We start from the raw sequence: 22,716 nt of genomic DNA on the forward strand, positions 1-22,716 counted from the left end.
AAAGCATATTAATAGTGGGTATTTTTTGCAGAACAGGGAACAGACTGATTCCTAAGGAGCAAAAGGGAGCTCCCTGGGATGATAAAAATGTGCAGTATCTTGCCTAGGATAGCAGTTATATAGGTTTTTACAACTGTCTAAGCTCATCAAACTGGATAGGTAAAATGTGAGCATATTTTCACATACACATAATGTCTTGATAAATTTGATTTTTTAAATTGGTTTAAAAAGGACTCAGAAGCCAACTTAAGCTCCCACTGAGACAGGAGAATTTGGGCAACTTCCATTCTCAAGAGTTTAATTTCTGTGTACCTCTTGTTCACTTTCCCTGTGGTTTCAGGAAAGGTTCTGACAGCAGGTGCAAAGGCATGCAGTGTATTAGAATGCTATCAGAGCTAGTAAGTTTGATTTCCCATAGAACTGTCCACTGTATCAGTGGCTGAAATGAAATGTACATTAAATCAATATGATACTGAGAACTAGAATTATCTTCCAATATGTCAATGAATGGTAATATCACAACAGCACACACAAAGTCCCTCCCGCAATTTGAACTTAAACATGATTAAATCTTTAAATTTCAAACCAGTATCTAAATATAATTATTGGTTTCAGGATTTAGCAGGCAACAAAGGAGCATGTTAAGTGACATGATGGATATAATCACCAAATACCAATCTAGTAAATTCCACAGGTCAAATAACCAATTTTTTCAACAAATGTTTGTATAATGTCAGTTTTGTGGCTATGTTTTTAAGGTTCTTATTTTTTTTAGAGATATGAAAAACCATTATCAGATTAAATGATACTACATCTGGGATTAACTTCCAAAAATGTACATGACTGGGAGAGAGCAGGATATAGCTATAACAAGATTGGCCATGAGCTGATAATTATTGAAATTGAGTGATAGGTACATAGGAATTTTCTATACTATTGTCCCTACTTATACATAGATTTGAAATATCCTATAAGAAAATGGTCACAAATATGTTTTAAAAATTAGAGGATAAAAACAAATAAAAATAAGGAAGACTTTTTAAGAATAAAATACCATTTAAAACACAGTAAGAAAACACTTGACAATACTAATCATTGTGGGTTAACTGTGTTTCCCAAAATCTTTATTAGGAAACCCCAGTATCTCAGAATAGGAACTTATTTGGAAATGGGGTCTTGCAGATGTAATTAGTTGAGGACATACAGATTATCCTTATAAATAGAATGCCATGTGAAGAAAGTGAGAGGCATGAGGGATGACAGTGTGAAAAGGCATATGAAGATGACCATTTTTAAGTCAAGAAGAGATCTCTCCCTCATGGCTCTCAGAAGGAACCAGCTCTGATGAAAACTTGATTAAAGTACTTTAACCTCCAGAACTGTGAGACAAGAAATTTCTGTTGTTTAAATCATTTACTTTGTAGTATTCTGTTATGGTAGTCCCAGCATTAATACACTGATGAAATGCACCATGTATTTTTTTCTAAAAAAAATTAAATGGCTAAACTTGATCTAAGAAAGAATAATAAAGCTAGATTTTAAAAAAATGAATAAAATTGGGAGGAAAAAGAATTTCCTCCTCCAAAGACTGTAATTTTTAGAAGAGTTTTCCTGAAATGTTCATTCAAATTTTTATGGAAACATAAATGTTATTCTAAATAAGCTCTTCCAAAATGTAGAAAAGGTGACTCCCTAAGTCACTTACTCATAAATGTAGCTGTTAAGAATACATGGATCAAAGGGCAATTCCTCTTCTCTATTTAAGGAAATGATAAGAGCAAATACTCATAAAGTATTTCTATTCTAAGTGCTTTTCAATCATTAATTCCACCTCAAAACAACCTCTGAGATATATACAATTGTTATTCCCGTTTTACAGATGTGAAAACTGAGATATGTGCCTACAACCACTTATCCGAGAAGTGACAGAATTGGGGTAAAATGAAAATCTTGACAATGTCTCTCTAGAGACGAAATCACTAAACAATTTTTATGTCTCCCTATCAAAAATCTATTTTATTTGTAGCATTCGTATATAGTACAAAAGGTGGAAAAGAAAGTATGTAAATGGGCAAATATTCATGTATGTGTATGAAAGTTACTAAAATGATTTTAAAACAATATTTAGTGATAGGAAAAATGATCTTAAGCAAAAAAAAAAAAAAGCCCAGAAAGATTTTTTTTTTTCTTTTAGGGCAACACCTGGAACATATGAAAGTTCCTGGACTAGGGGTTAATGGGCTAGGGGTCTACTCAGAGCTCCAGCTGTTGGCCTACACCACACCCACAGTAACACCGGATCCAAGCAAGCTGCATCTTCAACCTACACCATGGCTTGTGGCAATGCTGGATCCTCTATATGCCGAGCAAGGCCAGAGATAAAACCTGCATCCTCATAGAGACTATGTTGGCTTCTTGACCAACTGAGCCACAACAGTAACTCTAGAAAGTTACTTTGATATTAACTTTTTTTTCTATTTTGATTCCATTAAATGGGAAAAGATAAAAAAGATAAATTTGATTAAACTTTTCAAATGAGCTGAAAAATAAATATTAATGTAAGGAACTAATATTTAAAGGGGATGATTTTCCTAAGTAAGCTGAGTAAAATTTTTATAAATAAAGGTTTTTCTTCATAATCATTCTTCTTTTCCTTAAATTAAAAAAATATGAATGAACATGATTGCAATCCCTCTACTTAGCAATAATCCCTGAGGTGACATTGTGGTCTATCGTAATGAAGCATGGCATCTCTCATCTTTTACCCCAACTCTCACTCTCTCCCGCAAAGGTTTGATACAAGATTCGGACACTCTAAAATTCTTGGTGCTAATTAGTTGTAAATATTGTCATCTGTACTAAACCAACAGGAAGGTAATGAATTTGACACAAAAGTTATATGAAGCTGAAACTAAAATTAGCGAAGTAATGTTGTTAGGGTATTCTTTCTGGAATTCTATATGACAAAACAGAATATTAGCAGTTAAAAATGACTACTTCTAAATGCTATGTATGCTTCATTTAATGTATGTGTGGGGGGAATTACTCTATAAAGGCTTAAATATAATTCATGCATTTTTAAACTACTAAATTTCTCTATTTTTAAGTTTTGTTATTCAAATTATTAAATCAATATTATTATTCCTACAATTGAAAATGATAACATCCTTTTATGAATTTTCCTTCCAAAAATAAAAAAGGAAACGTGGCTTCAAACAACTTTTTATCCTGATTTACCAGGTCAACATTTAATTTATTTAGTGGATAAGAATTTTTCAATGTACACAAAAGTTAAAATGAGCTTCTCTGCAATTTGCTAGTTTCACAATCTCTATAATTCACTAGTTTCACAACTCAAGTTATGGTTTGATTTTTACATACCATTATAGATATGGGAGAAGATAACAAAGAAACAGAAATTGTGGTTTCTGCGCTAAATATGAAAGTAAAGTAATAGGAAAGTCCTTTGACAAGGGGAGTTGATGTTTATTTTCCAAATCTAGGAAAGCATGCTACCATGAAAAGCACATGTTACATAGGGAACCATCTGGAGAGATTGAACAATGTGGATGCCTCATTAAGAGACTAATCCTACCTTTTACAGGGCCCTCCAGAATGGTTCCTGCTTTTTTGAGTTGAGGATCCTAATCTTAGCTTGGACTACCAAAATACCATAGCCTGGGTGGCTTAGAAAATAGAAATATATTTTCTCAAGTTCTGGAAACTAGAAGTCCCAGTTTAAGGTGCCAGCTGATTTGGTTTCTAGTAAAACTTCTCTTTTGGCTTGTTAGAGGGCCACCTTCTCACTGCTTTCACACAGCTGAGAAAGAAGGTATGTACAAGTGACCTCTCTTCCTGTTTCTTCATCTAAGGACATTAATCCTATCAGGGTCCTACTCTTATGGCTTCATTTACCCTTAACTACCTCCATAAAGGCCCTAATACAGTCACATTAGGGGTTAAGCTTCAACATATGAACAAGGGGTAAGGGCACAAATATTCAATCTGTAATAGTCATCCTTAGCCAGGATTTGAGAGGGTCTTTGGTTTCCAAATCTTCTAAACATTCACTTAACTTCCTTAGCATGCAAAGTTATTTCCTTCTTTACCTATGGGTACTATTGTTTATTGATGCATCTCTGTCCATTCTTTTTAACTGAGGAGAGAGAAAATAGCTTCTTTGAGACAGGAAAATAATGTTTCCTAAACCAGATATGGCCTGTGAGGAGATCTCCTGTGAAACCATAAGACTTTTGGGAAACTATGGATAATGTCATATTTAGTTTATGATTTTAAACTTATTCCTACATTGTAACTCCTTTTGATAAGCTACCAAGAAGTCAAAAAACTATTTCTAAGTTTTTGGTTATTTTGTGGGGGCAAGTGTAGTATAAGAATGGTGAAGGCTTTTTAAAATTACTCCTGGGAGTTCCCGTCATGGCTCAGTGGTTAAAAAATCCGACTAGGAACCTTGAAGTTGTGGGTTTGACCCCTGGCTTCGCTCAGTGGGTTAAGGATTTGGCATTGCAGTGAGCTATGGTGTAGGTTGCAGTTGTGGCTTGGATCTGGTGTTGATGTGGCTCTGCTGTAGGCTGGCAGCTGTAGCTCTGATTGGACCCCTAGCCTATAAACCTCCATATGCCTTGGGTGCAGCTCTAGATAAAGGCAAAAAGAGAAAAAAAATTTAAAAAATAAAAAATAAATTTACTCCTGACTCATTGTCCAGAGGAACCGTAGAAAGTAGTAAGTTCCAGAGATTCTTAAGCTAAATATATCTTCTTCCCCTTCCAACGGTCTCAACAATGCAAACTTTACCACATGATAATTGTAGCAATGGAGTTCTCAGAATTTAAGTTATTAAGTGTATAATAATACCATGTTTGAGAGCAAGTGGGCTTCAGAAGAACATTCTAGGGTGGGCATTGTTAAGCTAATGTGTCTCAGTGGTACATGCCTTCTCGTTCTTTCTGGTCGTCAATATTGTACCAAACACACACATACACAAACACATACACACACACACCCTACATTTGACTCACACACTCATACATCCATACACAAATAGTATCTGAAGACAAACTTTCAGTAATTATTTACTTTCAGTAATTATACACCCCAGACGCATATTAAAAAAGAGACACAGTTTTGCAAAATAATTTACTTTTAATACTCCTTTCACAGTGAAGAAACTGCTGTGCATTATAATGTGAATGATGTCAGTGCTCAATTAGAACATACCTCTGTTTCTGACCCTGCCCAGATTTTTGTGTGTGTGTGAATAGGAAATATGGGGCTCATTACAACAACCCTTTCAAGCAACAGTACTGTCAACATTTAATGGCCATTTTCGGGCAATAATGAGTACTAACACAAGCTTAAGAATTGCTTTATCATTTACTATAGGATTGATAGAATTCTTAGGTAAAACATTCCCACACCATCTACTGGATATAGAATAGAAGCTATATGGGGATATTAATATCACTGGAGAATGGAAAGAAATTCATTCTTCCTATAATACATATTTAACAGTTCAATTTATATTCCTAGGTGATTATGAGAACTTTGTAAATAAAGAGTAAGTCTTATCTGAGTTTCTTGAAAGTATTTTTCATAGTAACCTGAAAATGAGCACGTTTTCTAAAATAAAAAGTCTCTTCTAACCATCTGATTAAGGATTTTTTGATTAGTTAATACTTACATAAAAGTCTTAGGAATTTATAAAAATTATATTTTCTTCTAAATTTAATGAAAACACTTTAAATGGCCATTAAGCAGTAATGGAATGTCTTTTCTTCACTAGTACATAAACATCATCGCAATTTCACTTTGATTAGGTATTGAGGATAAATTTAGATAAGAAAGTGGAAGTCATTAAAATAGCTTGCCTTAACTTGTGAATAGATTGATAGTAGTAAAACAAAACTCAGTTTCCTGACTAATGTTGTATGAAGAGTTTCAAATTATTCTGTGTGATAAAAGATCCTATTAATGTGGTCTGTGAGGTTTCTACAGCTGATCTACAAGTTTTTACAAAACATCAAGCAGATGCCTCTAATTGCTTACCAACCACTCATCCCTTAACTCCTTCTAGTGTGGTTTTCTCCCACAACACTCCACTAAAACCGCTTTATCCAAAGTTGCCAAAGATTTTTCTTAGTGCCTATCTCTCTTGAATGCTCAGAAAGAGAAAACTTTCTCACCACATTTTCCATCACCACATTTTGAAACATCTATCTTACCTATGGCATTAGAATATCCTGGTAATTCTTTCATCCCATTATTTCTCCTTTCTCTTCTCTTCATGGTGTCTTCCTCTTCTTCAGTACCACCAAATGTAAATGTTCTTTAAGGTTCCATCCTTGACTTTCTTCTTATGCTCTGTGCACCTATCTTCTCCCTTTTCTGTTCACTATCTTCCCAAGTGACTAAGATAATTATGCAAATGAGTCTTAAAATGTATTCTGACTTCTCTTATCTAGTTTAATCTTGGCATTACAAATGCCAGCTAAATGTTACTACAGGTGTAGGACGTAGTGATTGGAAGAGTAGGAAGTAAAAAGATATAGATTGGTTTCTATATAGAGAGTGACAGGAAATTTAGAAAAAATGTATAAAACAGGGCAGGAAGCGATGAATTCCATGAAAGACATTCTGTATACTCAAGAATATTTTGTTGTTGGGTTCTGGATAAAAATGACTGTACTGGATCCATATAAATTGGCTTCTCAGTTTATAAGAATGTGTCTTAGTGAGACACTAGGACGTTTCACATATTTATGAGATAAAAGATACAAAGATAATAAGAGTTTTGTTTTGTTATCTTTGAGAAGTTGAATGGTATTTGAAAGGTCAGAGAGGGAGATGAAGAAGAATTAAGGTGATGAGTTAAAAGGAATACATGCAACCTGGCAAGCTCAGCAGATCTGGAGACTACAAATGCCTGTGATTTCTCCCACTACTATGGAGGCAAATATAAGAAATCTCAAGATATCCATGTTATATCCATTATCCTGTCAACAAAGAAGTATCTAAATTCCTTTACATTATTCCAATACCTTTTTATGTACATCCATTCCAGGTTCTCCTCCTATAAATGTTAACATCATCATTACATATTAGGTTCTAACTGTATCACCTTCGACTTCTTCCTTATTCCCTAACACCTACATTAAATAAGTCGATTTTTTCTCTGATTCCTAGTCTAATAAAACTATTTTTTGTTAGCATAACTTTTCTGTTGTCACCACTACCACCTGGGTTTAGAAATTTTCACCTCATAATTAGACTATTACAAAGTACCTCTTTACTGGTCTCGCTACATCCTATGATGATCCTGAGGCCCTATCACCTCCTCTCCCTCACTATATGGGACCCTTCTTTTTTAATGTTTAAATTTTGAGGCTCATGTTCATTTGATGATTTATTTTTTCTATTTCTTCTTATACATATACAGTCACCCCTTGGTATCTACGAGGTTCTGATTATTCATTTCAGCCCTGAGCACAGCTTGACAATCATTTTAACCATATTTTGTTAATGCTGTTCCTCAGAGCAGTATTCCAAAACTGTTCACACTTCACAAATCCCTTCAGCCCTCTTCCCTCAATTTTCTTCCTTCCCTGTTCTCAGACGCAGAGATGGTTTCCCCTACCTAACAAGCCAAATATGAAAATTATAATTCAGTCTCATTATTGAGGAATTCAAATTTATGGGGGCAAAGAATCAGAAAAACCATCAATTAAGATGAAGTAGGCAGAATGAAGAAACTAGGAAGAAGCATAAATAATTATTTCTGACAATAATGGGAAAACCTGGTGTGCCTACCTCTAATCTGTAATGCTTTATAGGAGTTGTCACTCAAATTGATCAGAAATACTACAAAAGCTCTTATTGAGCTTACGTTACAGGATGTGCAACATAGATTTCATTCAAATCTGGAAGTTTCACACTGAAAATCTGCTGTGATGATGCAAAAGAGTACATGATTACTTAAGTGGTATTATTTTTAATCCATTTATTTTTAATCCATTTATTGAGGCATTCATCTGCTTTTATCCCCTAAATTTTAAAATAGTAACAACTAAAATTTTTCCAGTTTCTATAAATTTCATGTTATTTATTTAGAAAAAGTTTATTGAATCCAAACATAATTTTCTCAGTTATATCATTTTCCTTCCTATTTGTAAAAGAGACGGATCATGGAGTCTTTCTTTTATTTATTCTAATACATGATTTTTCTCCTTTTATCTGCTATTCAGTCTAAAAACCAGGAGAAATAAAGGGCCATTTTAAATTCACATTTTCTAGCAGAGGCTTAATGTAACTACAAAGATGGGAGCAATGTTTAGCATCTGATGTACTGAATATTTAGAATTGTGTCTCAAAACCTAACTCCCCTCCAATGTTATCTCAACAGTAGTCACACATCGGACCATTTGCACAATCCCAAAATGCACACTGTCTGATATTTACCTGTCCCTCAACCCGCATATATAACCCATCACCAAGACTTGCTGTTTTTATCATTTGAATATTTCTCAAACTACTCCATTTATTTCCCCCTCCATTGCCATCACTCTAGTTCCAGCCACCATCCAAAATGCAGCTAGTATGGCATAAAGTAATTCAAAGTAGAGACTTGGAAAGAGTCAAATCTGGCTTGATGCTCTGCCTAGTTGTAGCTATGGTCTGTTGGAATATGTATTTAATCTCAAGTTTCCCAGTCATATAATGGAAATAATAAAAGTAATATTAGCATTTATTTACTCCATAGGTTTACTGTGCATTAAATGAGAGAATACATATAATGTACTTCATGAAGTTTTTAGCACATACTAGAAATTCTTAAATGTTTGTACTTGCCTTCACCAGATTAGCCTACTATATCCATTTGTCAATCAATGCATCATACTAATCAAGGCATTCTACAGATTTGTGGTATCCAATACGGTTGCCACTAGCCCTGTGAGGCTACTGAGCACTTGACATGAAGATAGTACAAATTGACATGGTCTTGCTTATTTTTACTTTTAAATATGCCTACTGGAAAATTTCAAATTACATGTGTGGCCCACATTTAAGGTTAAGAATTATAAGTTTAGAATTATATTCCAGGAGATACCACTGATCTAGATTTTGCCCATTTTCTCTTATTTATGGTTTCTTGAATGGCCAGGTACATTCTTGAATGACTCCAGTGATATGAATTCTTGTTTAAAACTATATTTTATATATTTGAAATTTATTAGAGAAGATCTGAAAAGTCTTCACCAGGATGGGAGCATGGACTTTTAATATTTCATAATTTTGATATTTAAAAATTATAAATAAGTATCGAGTAACTTTTTTTCAAGTAAGACATACCTACATTCATTAGTATCCATTCAAGACAGACTTCAACTAGTCTTTCTTAATAAATCAATTTCCTCTGATTCAAGGTAATTATTCTTATGAACTCTGAATCTTAGAAATGTATATGTGTGCCTGAATACATGGTGATTGTGAGAAAGAATTAGCATGTTTTACTCTAGAAGAGTTTGGGGGAAATAAATCTGGATTGAGTTAATAGAAAGTTTTTGCGGAGCATATAGATTAAGTGAGATTATTTTTTTTTCAACTTTAAAATTTTAATGAAAAAAGAGATTGTTTCCAGTTGTTTGTGCTAACATACAAGGCTATAATGAAATTTCTTGTAAATGTATCTTTTTTGTTTAAAAAAGCAACATGGAACAAACTTGATAAAATGATAATACTTTTTATTTCTGGGAGGGTGGTCATATGGGTCTTCATTACGTTATTCATTTAGCTTTTAAATTGACTGAGTTTTCACATTAACCTTAAAATTTATTTAGGAATTATCTTGGGCAGTCTATAAAGATACTTATATCATGACATTTTAATTTCTTCTTCCTATTCTCTTTATCCCATTATTTTTCTTTATTGCTTTGTTTTTATTATTATGCACACTACTCTCTCTCTCTCCCACCTTCCTCTCTTCCTGAAATAACTTACATTAGTATTCTATGACATTTTAGTTTCTGATTTTGTGATTATACAAATGACTAAATTCTTACATACTTGCGTATTTTCCCTCCCATAACAATTTATTGCTTTCAGAATCAATTCCATCCTGAGTGAAGTAAGTCAGAAAGAGACAAATACCATATGATATCACTTATATCTGGAATCTAATATAGGGCACAAATGAACCTTTCCACAGCAAAGAAAATAATGGACTTGGAGAATAGACTTGTGGTTGCCAAGGGGGAAGGGGAGGGAGTGGGAAGGACTGGGATTTTGGGGTAAATAGACGCAGAATGTAGCCTTCAGGATGGATGAGCAATGGGATCTTGCTGTATAGCCCTGGGAACTCTGTCTAGTCACTTATGATGGAACACTTAATGTGAGAAAAAAGAATGTATACATTTATATGTAAGTGGGTCACCATGCTGTACAGTAGTAATATATATAAATAATTTTTAAAAATTCCTTCTTTTCAAAAGTTAAATCTCTTAAGAACTTTTAAAGAGATTCTTCATGTTGCTAGGCTCTCTGATAACTAATATCTTATTATCTTTGCTCTAACATGGAAATAATAGCTTAGCTGAATACTTAGCTGAGTCAGATTCAAATTCTTTTCCTTGAAAACTCTTTTACATTTAGTGTTGCTATTATAAGGGCTAAAAAGTATTGATTTTAGTTCTGATTTTATTCAAGTTTTACTTTCTTTCTGAAAATCATAAATTTTCCTTTGTTTTTAGTAACCTTAAAAACAACTATATCTAAAAGAGGAAGTTTCTTCCCACTTATCTTTCCTACTGTGTTCGTTATATGCCCTTTTAAACTGAAGTCTTATATCTTTCATGAACTACAAATGATCACCTTTTTTTCCTCCAAATATTCTTTTTCTTTTCATTTCCTTTTTCAGTCACATACGTAGCATATAGAAGTTCCCAGGACTGGGACTGAATCCGAGTCACATCTGCCACAGCTGTGGCAATGCCAAATCTTTACTTAACCCACTGTGCCAGGCTGGGGAATCAAACCGGCAATGCCACAGAGACAAGCCAGATCATTAACCCACTGCACCACAGCTTCAAAATTTATAAAGGAAGATAAATTTCCATGACTTTCTAAAGCAATTTTCAAAAAAGTATAAAGAAGGGAAACTCCTACTACTAGGTATTAAGACAGAATGCAACATCAGATGAAAACCATCTGTGTGGTACAGGTGCAGGATAGACTAATTGACTGAAGGAATAGAAAAATAAGGATTTAAACAGATTACTTGTATATGATAGAGGACATGGTACATAACTTTGGAGAAATGATAGACACTTTTGAAAGCAACCAGAAACTTGATTTACTACTTAAAAATAAAATTGGATCTCTAGTATATACAATTATTAAACAAAAACAAAAAAATCCCAAATGGATATAAGGTCTGAGTATGAAAATAAAACTAAACTAACCATAAATTATGTTTACTAAAACAAGATGTAAAAGCTCAAATCACAAGAGAAAAGCAAACAATTTGATTTTTGACTAATATGAGAATTGGGCAACATAAGTAAGAATATCTATTAGTGATTGTCACTCACACAGGTTGTGTCCCTAGGAACCAGACCACAAAAGAGATTAGTGATCAGGTTTATTACAAAGTGTTCTTGAGGCCAATATCTGTGATAGGAAGGGAAGGGAAGAAAACAGAACTGGGTTAGAGAGACAAGTAGTGCAGTGATGCATTATCAGTGAAGGCTTCTTCTCTGAAGCAGGAGAGAGGCTGAGACTCCTGCATTGACCAGTGACTGGAAGCAAGCTGCCCTGGGAAGGGTGTACGAATTTGGGTGAGATACAAATGACTCCACTCAAGGAAGTTTCTAATGAGGGATGATTATTGGGCTGCCTGCAAGTATCACTTTCCATGAATTAGGCAATAAGCCCTCTGGCTCTGAACAAGGATCTGAGTGGTCCATCACAGATTCCATTTCAGTCACAAGACTAAGATTAAAGTGACAACCTGGGATTCAATACTTTGAATAATAAGAATACATAAAATACCCAATGACTTCCACTGAACCCAGTAAAAAATAACCAAGGGAGAAAAAAAAATAACAGAAGTAAAAACTTAAATGATTCAATATAGAGTTATCCTAATCTCATTAATGAGAAAGATAAAGAGGTATTTATTAAGGATGTTGACTATAGTAACTGAGCTCTTGGATGCTAATGAAATAGAGAATAAATCACAATGTGTTGTAATAGAACAATGTATAGCAGTACAATTAAACAAACCAATCAGTTCTATTGTTTAAAATATACAATGTTGACTACAAAAAGAAATAAGGTTATAATGCTGATATCTTATAAATTTAACAAAACATATAAAACAACTATTAGTACTTGTTTTTGAGGATAGCAGAGGTAAGTGACATGGAAGTCTGAACCTTCTGTGTAATTTTCTAGCATGATCTAGATGTGCTCAGGCTGAAAGCCATTTGCTGTTTTTGCACTTGCCCAGCCTTATAGGATAGCTCTGATAATATCCAGATCAGAAACGAAATCTCAGTGACATAATCACCGAGAAACCCATGGTCAGGATATCAGTTTCCAGTAGGATTCATTATCGTGGCAGAAATATTTATTAAAATTGAGACTAGTTTTCAAAGAAGGCATACTCTTTCTCCAAATCCTGGAAACTTATCAGAGATTTTGCACAGCAAACTTTTCTTTCATAGTTTTGACTCAGAAATTTCTTACCTTCTGTTAATGCGAGGTGGAGAGAGATTATTTCAGGGATTGTTTATGTGATATTTAAAAGTGACCATTTTTTAAAATATATATATATATATATTGGAGTATAGTTGACTTACAAAGTTGTGTTAGTTTCAGGTGTACAGCAAAGTAAAGCATATATACATATATCCATTCCTTTTCAGATTCTTTTCCCATATAGGTTATCACACAGTACTGAGTTATCCTGTACTATACAGTAGGTCCTTATTACCTGTCTATTTTATACATGCACCATTATTCCCCTTTGGTAACCGTTAAGTTTGATTTGAAATCTATGAGTTTCTGTTTTATAAGTTCTGTATCATTTTCATTAATTTCACATATAAGTGATAGCATATTTGTCTTTGTCTGACTTACTTAAGTATGATAATCTCTATGTCCATCCATGTTGCTGCAAATGGCATGTCTCCTTTTTTTACGGCTGAAAAATATTCCGTTGTACTGTGTACCACATCTTCTTTATCCAGTCCTCTGTCTATGGAATTTAGGTTGCTTCCAGGTCTTGGCTCTTGTAAAGACTGCTGCAGTGAACACTGGGCTGCATGTATCTTTTTGAATTACGGTTTTCTCTGGATATATGCCCAGGAGTGGAATTGCTGAGTCATATGGTAGTTCTATATTTAGTTTTTTGAGGAACTTCCATACTGTTCTCCATGGTGGTTTTGCAAGCTTACATTCTCATCCCTTTATAGATTTTTTTTGATGAAGGCCATTCTGACTGGTGTAAGGTGGTACCGCATAGTAGTTTTGATTAGCATTTCTCTAATGATTAGTGATGTTGAGCATCTTTTCATTTCTTCTTGTCTTCATGTCTTCTCTATGTCTTCTTTGGAGAAGCATCTACTTAGATATTCTACCCATCTTTTGATTTTTTTTTTTATATTGAGCTACATGAGGTGTTCATTTTTGGAGATTAATCCCATGTCAGTTGCTTCATTTGCAAAGATTCTCTCCCATTCTATAGGTTGTCTTTTCATTTTGTTTACGGTTTCCTTTGCTATGCAAAAGCTTTTAAGCTTAATTAGGTCTATTTATTTTTATTTTTATTTTCATTACTCTAGGAGGTAGATCAAACAAGATAATTGCTGCAATCTGTGTCAAAGACTGTTTCTGCCTATGTTTTTCCTCTAAGAGTTTTATAGCATCTGATTTGAAATTCAGGTCTTTAATCCATTTTGAGTTAATTTCTGTGTATGGCATTAGGGAGTGTTCTAATTTCATTCTTGTACATGGAACTGTCCAGTTTCCACAGCACTACTTACTGAAGAGTTTGCCTTTATTTCCATTGTATATTCTTGCCTCCTTTTTTGTAGATTGATTGGCCGTAGACCCATGGGTTTATTTCTAGGCTTTCTATGCTGTTCCACTGATCTATATTTCTGTTTTTGTGCCATTATCATACTGTTTGGAGCACTGTAGCTTTGTAGTAAAGTCTGAAGTCGGGGAGCCTCATTCCTCTGGCTCTGCTTTTCTTTCTCAAAACTGCTTTGGCTCTTCAAGGCTTTGGAGTTTCCATACAAATTAAATTTTTTTGTCGTTGTTGTTCTAGTTCTGTGAAAAAAGCCATTGTAGTTTAATAGGGATTGCAGCGAATTAAAAGTGACCACTTTTATTCTCAGAGCAAAGAGCATCTGTATTAGTAATGACTTTGACCAAGGACATGTAACTTGAGGGCTTAAGTTACTAATCAGTGAAATGATTATATTAGTTCCCCCCCAACTTAAAGATCTCTGGAAATTAATTTGAGCTATTCTGAGTTATAATAAGAAATTTATATTTTGCTTTCATTCCAGGTTGCTGGCTCACAGATCCCCAAATCTTTGGAATTTCTTGAGCTATAAGGGGGGGGGGGTATCTTTTCTTATAATATTTGGTCTCCTGTCCTCAGTTCCTGAAATAAAGGTGAAAAGGGTATGTTGTTATTTTTAACAAGCCCCTTTCTACCATAGCTGGGTTTATGTTAATGAGGTGACTTTCGGAAAGCAACTAAGGCTAGGTGCTGGTTGCCAGGGGAACTAAGGTGAATACAGGCTTGGAATATTCAGTCCCACCCCTACTTTCCCTACTCTCAACCTTTGGAAGGGAAGGAAGAGGAAAGAAGGTTGAATCAATCCCCAGTGGGCAACAATTTAAATCAATCATACTGTTGTAATGAAACCTCCATAAAAACCCAAAAAGAAAAGGTTCAGAGAGCTTCCAGGTTGGTGAATGCATAGAGATGTAGATAGAATGGCATGCTCAGAGAGGTCCTGGAAGCTTTGTACCATTTCCTCATCCCTTGCCTTAAGCATCTTTTCTATTTAGCTGTTCCAGTGTTTCATCTTTTTATGATAGACTGCTAATCTAGTAAGTAAACCAGTTTCCTCAGTTCTGTGAGCTGCTCTAGCAGATTAATCAAATCCAAGGAACTTAATATTTATAGCCACTTGGTAGAAGCACAGGTGACAATCTGTGACACAGGTGACACGCACAAATTCATACTCATACTAAGAAAGTAACAGGATTCACTGGCGTTATTCACATTATTTGAAAGTAAATGTATTTAATAGTTTGATAACTTAAATACTGAAAGATCAATTTCAAAATCACAATGAATTTAAAAAACTTTAAATTTTTTTCTGAGATTTGATTGTTATGTATCTGTGTATGACTCAGATGAATCCTTTAAAATGGATGCTTTGACCAATTTAATGGTCATTGTCTGAATTGTGAGGTGTATAGTTGCATGAAATAGAAGCCCATCTCTGTAGCTTAATCTTGTAATAGTATTTAAATTTCCTCACATAACAAGAAGTCTGAAGGGAGTCTGGGGCCCTTCTATCATTTTGCTCCATCATTGTCACAGGGAAGCTTTTATTTTCATGCTTGTCCAGTCATGAAAGCAATATGGCTTCTCTCTCTTCACTTAGGCTGTATGCTGGAAAGAGAGACAAGGACAAAAAGAGTGTATTAGAAAAACAAAGATGTTCCCAGAAGTCTCTAGCAGAAACATACTTGTATCTCCTCACCTATACTTTTTTTTACATTGCCATCCTAGGATGCAACAGAGTCTGAGAAGATATTTTATCTGAGAATTTTGCCAGTTTGATCAAAAAGGGGTCCTAGCAGTAAGGAGGAAGTGAAGACTAGTTCTTAGGTAGAAAATTAAGATGGTCTAAAAGTCACTGAATTCAGAATAATATGTATCATCACAACCAGTATTTTTAAGCAGCTAAATCTGAGTAATAGTAAATTTCAATAACTTTTCACTTTTTCTATATTTAAGGGTTTTTTCCATGAATAGCCATTGTTAATAATAAAATATTAAAATAATTACATAAGTGTCTTATGGACTTTATTCCTTGCATGATACTAATGAGAACAAGGTTATTATTGGGTCATTAATAGCTTTTGCACAATAGAATATTATTTAAAAAAACCACCTTAATTGGGGTGTTTATAAACAATACTAACCTCCCCTGGACAATATCTAAAATCTAAATAATAGGACCTAAACTCAAATTCTAAGGATTCTTCTGAGTTAATTACCAATTTCTGTTTCAAATAATAATTTCAATGTCTACATTCTGATTACAGAATACTAAGTCCTAAAATGAGATCTTAAGCAAAATTGGGAATATTTATTCAAGAAACTCTTTTGTATTTTGTATATCTTTGCTAGCATTAATATTTAAAACTCAGTATTTGATATTTTTAAGGTATCAAAATTGTTCCTCTTAAAAGGAACATTTTTCTGCACTTACAAAAATATTTCTTAATTATACTCTATCTCCCACTGAAATGTAAAACTTAGGTTCTTTGCATTCCTCAAACCCAGCTTTAATGCTGATAATAAAGGTGGACAGATTTTTCAATGACATTTAGGTGGTAGGGGGAGGAAAAGAGAGTCAAGATAGGTTATCTGTCTTAATATTCTGTGTAAATGGTATTCAAAAGTGAACACAGTAGTACATTTTTATAAATGCAAATCTAATACTAATTCATATCTAATTTAATACATATTATAGATTCATATCTAATTTTTTTGCTTTTCTTTTAGGGCAGTACCTGCAGTATGTGGAAGTTCCTGGGCTAGGGGTCAAATCAAAGCTGCAGCTGCTGGCCTACCCCACAGTCACAACAATGCAGGATCCAAGCCACATCTGTGACCTACACCACAGCTCACAGCAATGCTGGATCCTTAACCCATCGAGTGAGGCCAGTGACTGAACCCACAGCCTCATGGATACTATTTGGAGTCTTAACCTGCTCAGCCATGATAGGAATTTCAACATCTAATTTTAAATCCTCTGTGAATTCAATTAGAATTACCTCTACCTCATCTTACATACCTTATTAAATATATTTTTTCAAATCTAATTTTGATCCTGTTGACTTGAGACGATTTGTTTTATGAACATTCATGTGCAAGTATGACATAGGGTGTAAAATATATCACATGACATTTGGGGTTCACATAAAATAACATTTTAAGAGTTCCCGTCGTGGCTCAGTGTTAATGAATCCAACTAGTATCTATGAGAACACAGGTTCAGTCCCTGTCCTCGCTCAGTGGGTTAAGGATCTGGCATTGCCCTGAAGCTGTGACATAGGTCACTGATGCAACTTGGATCTGGCATTGCTGTGGCTGTGGTGCAGGCCAGCAGCTATAGCTCCAATTTGACCCCAAGCCTAGGAATTTCCATATGCCATGAGAAGCCCAAAAAAAGCAAAAAATAAAAGAACATTTTATCCAATTATAAATGAAAATATTTATAATCTTGCAAACAAAAACTTTACCCTTAATTGCTTATAGCCAAAGCATTTAGGAAGATGGAATTTTTAAAGATACACTTGAGAGAATAACCAAAGCTTCTGCACTCACCTAACCAGCCATGCAATGGAAGGCAGCCCTGTGCAATATGACTTGGATAGGTACTCCTCTCTTTTCCCAACTTGTCTTCTTCCTCTCCTCAATTGCTAATTAGCACTGTTTCTGATCCCACCAGGTTTCAAGATGGTGAAGGGAGGAGATGTAAGGGCACAGGAAAGCTCTTGCATGCTTGTACTTTTGTGAGCTGCCATCACTGATTGCTCACTGGTTTTGGAAGGTATCTGGTTTGGTCTTTTTCTCTTTCAGGGTTCTTCAGACTATTTTATTTCTCTCCACATTCATTAGTAAGCATCTCTCAACTGTCCTTCACTGAATTTGGGTCTCAGCAGCCCATCTCTTCACAGACCTTCTATTGGGATCTTGTGGTCTCTTAGGCATCCCTTTTGGATGAAATCCATTTAAGATGACTCTAAAGCCAGTTTTCACTCACGTATGTGTTGTCCACCCCTTTTCTATATATCTTTGGTTCATTTTCAGTTATGATTTAAGTTATTTTTTCAAGACTAAGCTCTCTATGCTGTTGTCATGAATCGTATTTTTCAGATGTATACAGATGTGTTTTAATTAATAACACCAAAAGTTTTATATAACACTTTATATACAAAAATACTTTTATATAAAGTTTTAATAACACTGAAGTTCGAAGATAACTGAGTCATAGTTGTTTTGCAGTCATGAATACAGAACATTTAAAAAAAAAACTATTGTGTGTGGCGAACACATTTATTGATTGTTAAAAATATTGAGGATAGTTAATATAGGCCAACATCCTTCTTTTGCAGACAAAAACCAAAGAATCAATATAGTAAAATTGTTATTGGCCAGGGGCAGAATGATTTATGTGATGTTCTTTATGTGAAACTTTATGTGATGCACTCAAAAAGTCTAAAGTTAACATATGTAGGTTTGAGTCATATTTCTATAATGCATTAGTTACAAGTTACAAGAAGTTGACCAAGTTTAATAAGGTATGTAATCTGTTTCTTCTATAAAATAACAGCTCTAGCAATTATATTGTTTGATGGTTAAATAAAATGCAACTCATATGACATATATCACATAGTAACTCCTTAAAAATTGTTAATTTTGCCTTCAAGTTGATTTTTTTATTACAGCTGTGGCTTCTTCAGGTATTTATTTTAAATGATTTTTGAACTTAAAAATAACATGCATTATATGAACATATACAGATATGTATGTATACATATACTTTTACATTATTTTCATGTCATTAAATCACCATAATGCAATACTTAGCAGGTATTAAAGTGAGAATCTTTATTTACTACATAAAATAAACTGTAATCAGACTAAGTATTTCTAGAAAAGCAAGTAAACCAGTAAAAACAAGCTCCTCTCTTAATGACTTAATCTTTGGAATTAGTAAGCCAAGTAGAGAAGCTCCAGCTTTCAATTTAATAGAAGAGACAGACCATTACAGAAAAGTCCTCAATGTCATGCTGTGAGAAAACTGTAAGAATGTGGATGCACAGTCCAAAATTTCACGATACAAATCCTGCTTATTTATATGTTTACAACTCCTCACCATCTTCTTTTAACAAATTATTCATGTTGGTAGCCAAGTAATAGTCAAGCTATTGCCAAGTGGAATGGCTACAATTGCATCTATAGTTACTGAAGTTATCCCAAAAGAGGGCATAAGTATTGTTCCCATATAGATAATGTCACTACTTTGTCACTATATTATGAACTGTCATAAAGATACATTAATTTCAACATTCTGAGTGTAACGAATGCTGTCTTTTCTCTATGTGGCTAAAGTGTTGGTAAGGATTAGGACAAGATTTTGTCCCCCGAACTTATTTTCTTATTTTAATAGAGATTCAAAACAACACTGCAAGGGTCTACTGTATAACATCTAGATCACAGTTCTAGATAATGTCTCACTCTAATAGCTATGATTATAAGATACATTATGTTTATTAATGAAACCTATTTGGGTGTACTTTGTTCGAAATCAATGTTATTTTCTAGGCCAACTGTATGTCGATAACAAATATTTTCCCTTCAAAAAATGTTAATATTTTGCTCTAAGCTGAAAATTTGAGTTACCTCTTCTATATTTGATATATTTCATATATTTGAAATATCTCTATACATACTGCCTAGTTATTGCCACTGAAAGGACTTAGAAGAAATGGCCCACCAATAGTGGGTTTCTAAACACCACTAAAAAAATAAATGGAGTTCATTGGCGGCAATAGCAGATTCCAAAGCTGGGGAAAAGAAAAGTAAGATAAATTTGGAACATTTTGTTATGTCAGGAGGCAAGGACATGTTCAGATCATCAGGAGGACAGGTCAAAAGGATAAGCAAACCATCTTGAAGGAGCTCCTACTGGCCAAATCTGGAACAATTTTGAGCATCAAAATAAAGAATATTAGTATTCTAACCCATTAGATTAAATAAGAATCTAGTAGTCCATACTGACACAAACTTTGAAAACAAACAAATAAAGGGACTAATATTAAAGGCTTAGGCCTTTATTCATTAGCTTCGTTCATTCAGTAAATGTGTATCATGCGGCTGAACTACCAATAATTTCAAGGAGAACCTATAGGTGGAAATCTCTCAATTACTATGGGTAAAGCCTTGAACAAATGTTAATCACTTAGACACTTACCGCCTTAGACAGAGGGCCAATATATTGGAAACTTTTGGGGGAAAAAAGCTCCAAGTATATATTTCCAATTCTACATGGTAACTTTAATGCTATTTCTCTCATCTCGTAAAGTACGATACTATTATTGTTCCCTGACAGAAACTATCTTTGATTTGGCTTGCCAAAAGTTTTGTATCCTCCTTCCACCCCTGGATACATCTCCATAATTTCTCCCTCCCAGCTCCTCATTCATCTATTCTACTTCTGCCAGGTACTTAGGAATTGAGGTTACAAATCAAGAAAATTGAGTTCCTTTTTTTTTTTTTTTTGTCTTTTTAGGGTCACACCCTTGGCATATGTAGGTTCCCAGGCTAGGGGTCAAATAAGAGCTGAAGCCGTTAGCTTATACCACAGCCACAGCAACAACAGGTCCGAGCTGTGTCTGCAACCTACACCACAGCTCAGGCAACACCAGACCCTTAACCCACTGAACAAGGCCATGGATCAAACCTGTGTCTTCACGGATGCTAGTCAGATTCGTTTCTGCTAAGCCATGATGGTAACTCCATGAAAACTGAGTTCTTATACATAAAATGTAATGAATGTTTCAAACTAACTCTACCACTCTAACTTAAAAAGAGAAACGAACAAACAAACCACATAAAACACACATTAAATCATGGTTTTCATTAACTAGTACCTGGTTCTCAACAGTAACATATTTAAAAGACTGAAAATTTACAATTATGCTAAACAGAAAAATTGAAAACTGTATAAAAAGTTATCGAATATTTCCATGAACATAGTTTGCATTAAATACGAAGCATAGTATTCAACGTTTCATTGTTTTGAAATGACATAATGATAAATGTTCTAGTGGCAATAGAATATGACTGTGGTGTAGAGTTAGTTTATGGCTATTAACTAGAACAGATATTCATGGAAAGTGTTCTGAAGATAAATGTCATATTAGTTAAATTGCAACAACAAAGAGATATCCCACTCATTCACTCATTGAGCAATGATTTATCGAGTATTTATAATATACTACTAGTATTATATACTATGTAATACTACTACTATGCTGGACCATGGGCACCTAGGGATGAATTAATAATGTCTCTGTCCTAAAGGAACTTACTAGTGATAAAGCTATACATGTAAATTAGTAATTACGAAGCAGCATCTCAAGATCATCAGCCAATGGTAGCACAAAGATTGAGCAATTCTATGGATAGATAGTGGGCAGGAGAAAGTGAAAGGCTTCCTCAAAGATAGAATGCTTAAGGTAGATTTTAAGAGATAAATCAAAGTTTATTAGGCAATAACAAATTAATGAGAGGCTATTAAACAAAAGAAACAGTTATTAAACAAAGTCACAAAGGCACAGACTAGCCTGAAACATGGTGAGAAGAGGGGAGGAAATAATTATATTTTAAGCAAGGTTCAACTTGTGGAAGGCCTTAGACCCTAATTGGTAGCATAACTGAATGCGTAATATAATAAAAGTGGAAATTACCTAGTCTCTGACACGTCCAGTTCCTTACCACTGGAGGACCAAAATACTTCCTCTTCTCCTGCCTGAAAAGTCCCTGCCCCAGATTTTTACACAACTGTATGGTGTACTGCATTCAAATCTCACTTAAAAATCACTTCCTAGGAAAAGCCTTACAAAGCCATGTAACTAAATTAGTGACATCTACACCCACCTATTAACCTTCTATTTCTGTTTTTACGGGTTTTTTTTTTTTTTCTCTGTTAGGGCTGCACTTGCAGCATACGAAAGTTCCCAGGCTAGGGAGCAAATCAGAGCTGCAACTGCAGCTCCTGTTCTGTAGACAATGCGGGATCTGAGCCACAGCTGCAACCTACACTGCAGCTTGCAGCAGTGCTAGATCCTTAACCCACCAAGCAAGGCTACGGATCAAACCTCCATCCTCATGGACACTAATCAGGTTCTTAACCCGCTGAGCCATTAACGAAACTATTTCTATTGTTTTTAAATCAACAGAGAATAGAAATACAAACTAAATATCAATTATACAACTTTATGTAACATACCCACATCCCACTGATTTCTAATCTCTTTACTCTTGTAAACTAGACCTAGAAAATTTTAGAAATTGCTAAGCAACGTATAGTGGAGTACAGACTCCAGGGATTTGTTAGTTGGCAATCCTCCCATTATCCTGTAATGAACATATTTTGTTCACTAATAGCCACATATAACTAAAGCAGAAGAAATCCTTTCAGAGATATTTGCATTTTATTATCTCAAAAGGATAAATCTCTAATGCAAAAATTATCAGGCAGTATGACAAAACATAGAAAGAGCAGAAAAGATGTTTCTAGCCCTTTAAATCATATCTCATATGCAAATCATCTTATCCTTGAGGAGACCTATATTTGTCTCCAGAGGAAA

At 34.3% G+C, this 22,716-nt stretch overlaps 1 long non-coding RNA gene across 6 annotated transcripts in view; it reads right to left on the reverse strand.

Moving 5' to 3' along the window:
• The window catches only part of LOC100737186 (uncharacterized), a 566,938-nt gene that overhangs the window by 531,976 nt on the left and 12,246 nt on the right, over positions 1-22,716 (reverse strand). For 2 of the 6 annotated variants that reach the window (XR_014816029.1, XR_014816028.1), the window contains exons 2-3: positions 15,582-15,715; positions 5,144-14,349 (exon numbers count right to left, since the gene is read on the reverse strand). The exons of the other annotated variants lie outside the window; for them this stretch is intronic. This is a non-coding gene — a long non-coding RNA (uncharacterized LOC100737186). Of the gene's footprint in view, positions 1-5,143; positions 14,350-15,581; positions 15,716-22,716 lie in introns of those variants that run through there. 6 annotated transcript variants of the gene reach the window in all.

This window comes from Sus scrofa, chromosome 9 (assembly GCF_054392235.1).
Source record: "Sus scrofa isolate SSC_HxYL_T2T_F1_AM1 chromosome 9, Sscrofa_HxYL_maternal_Yorkshire_Landrace_v2.0, whole genome shotgun sequence".
Taxonomy (NCBI): domain Eukaryota; kingdom Metazoa; phylum Chordata; class Mammalia; order Artiodactyla; family Suidae; genus Sus; species Sus scrofa.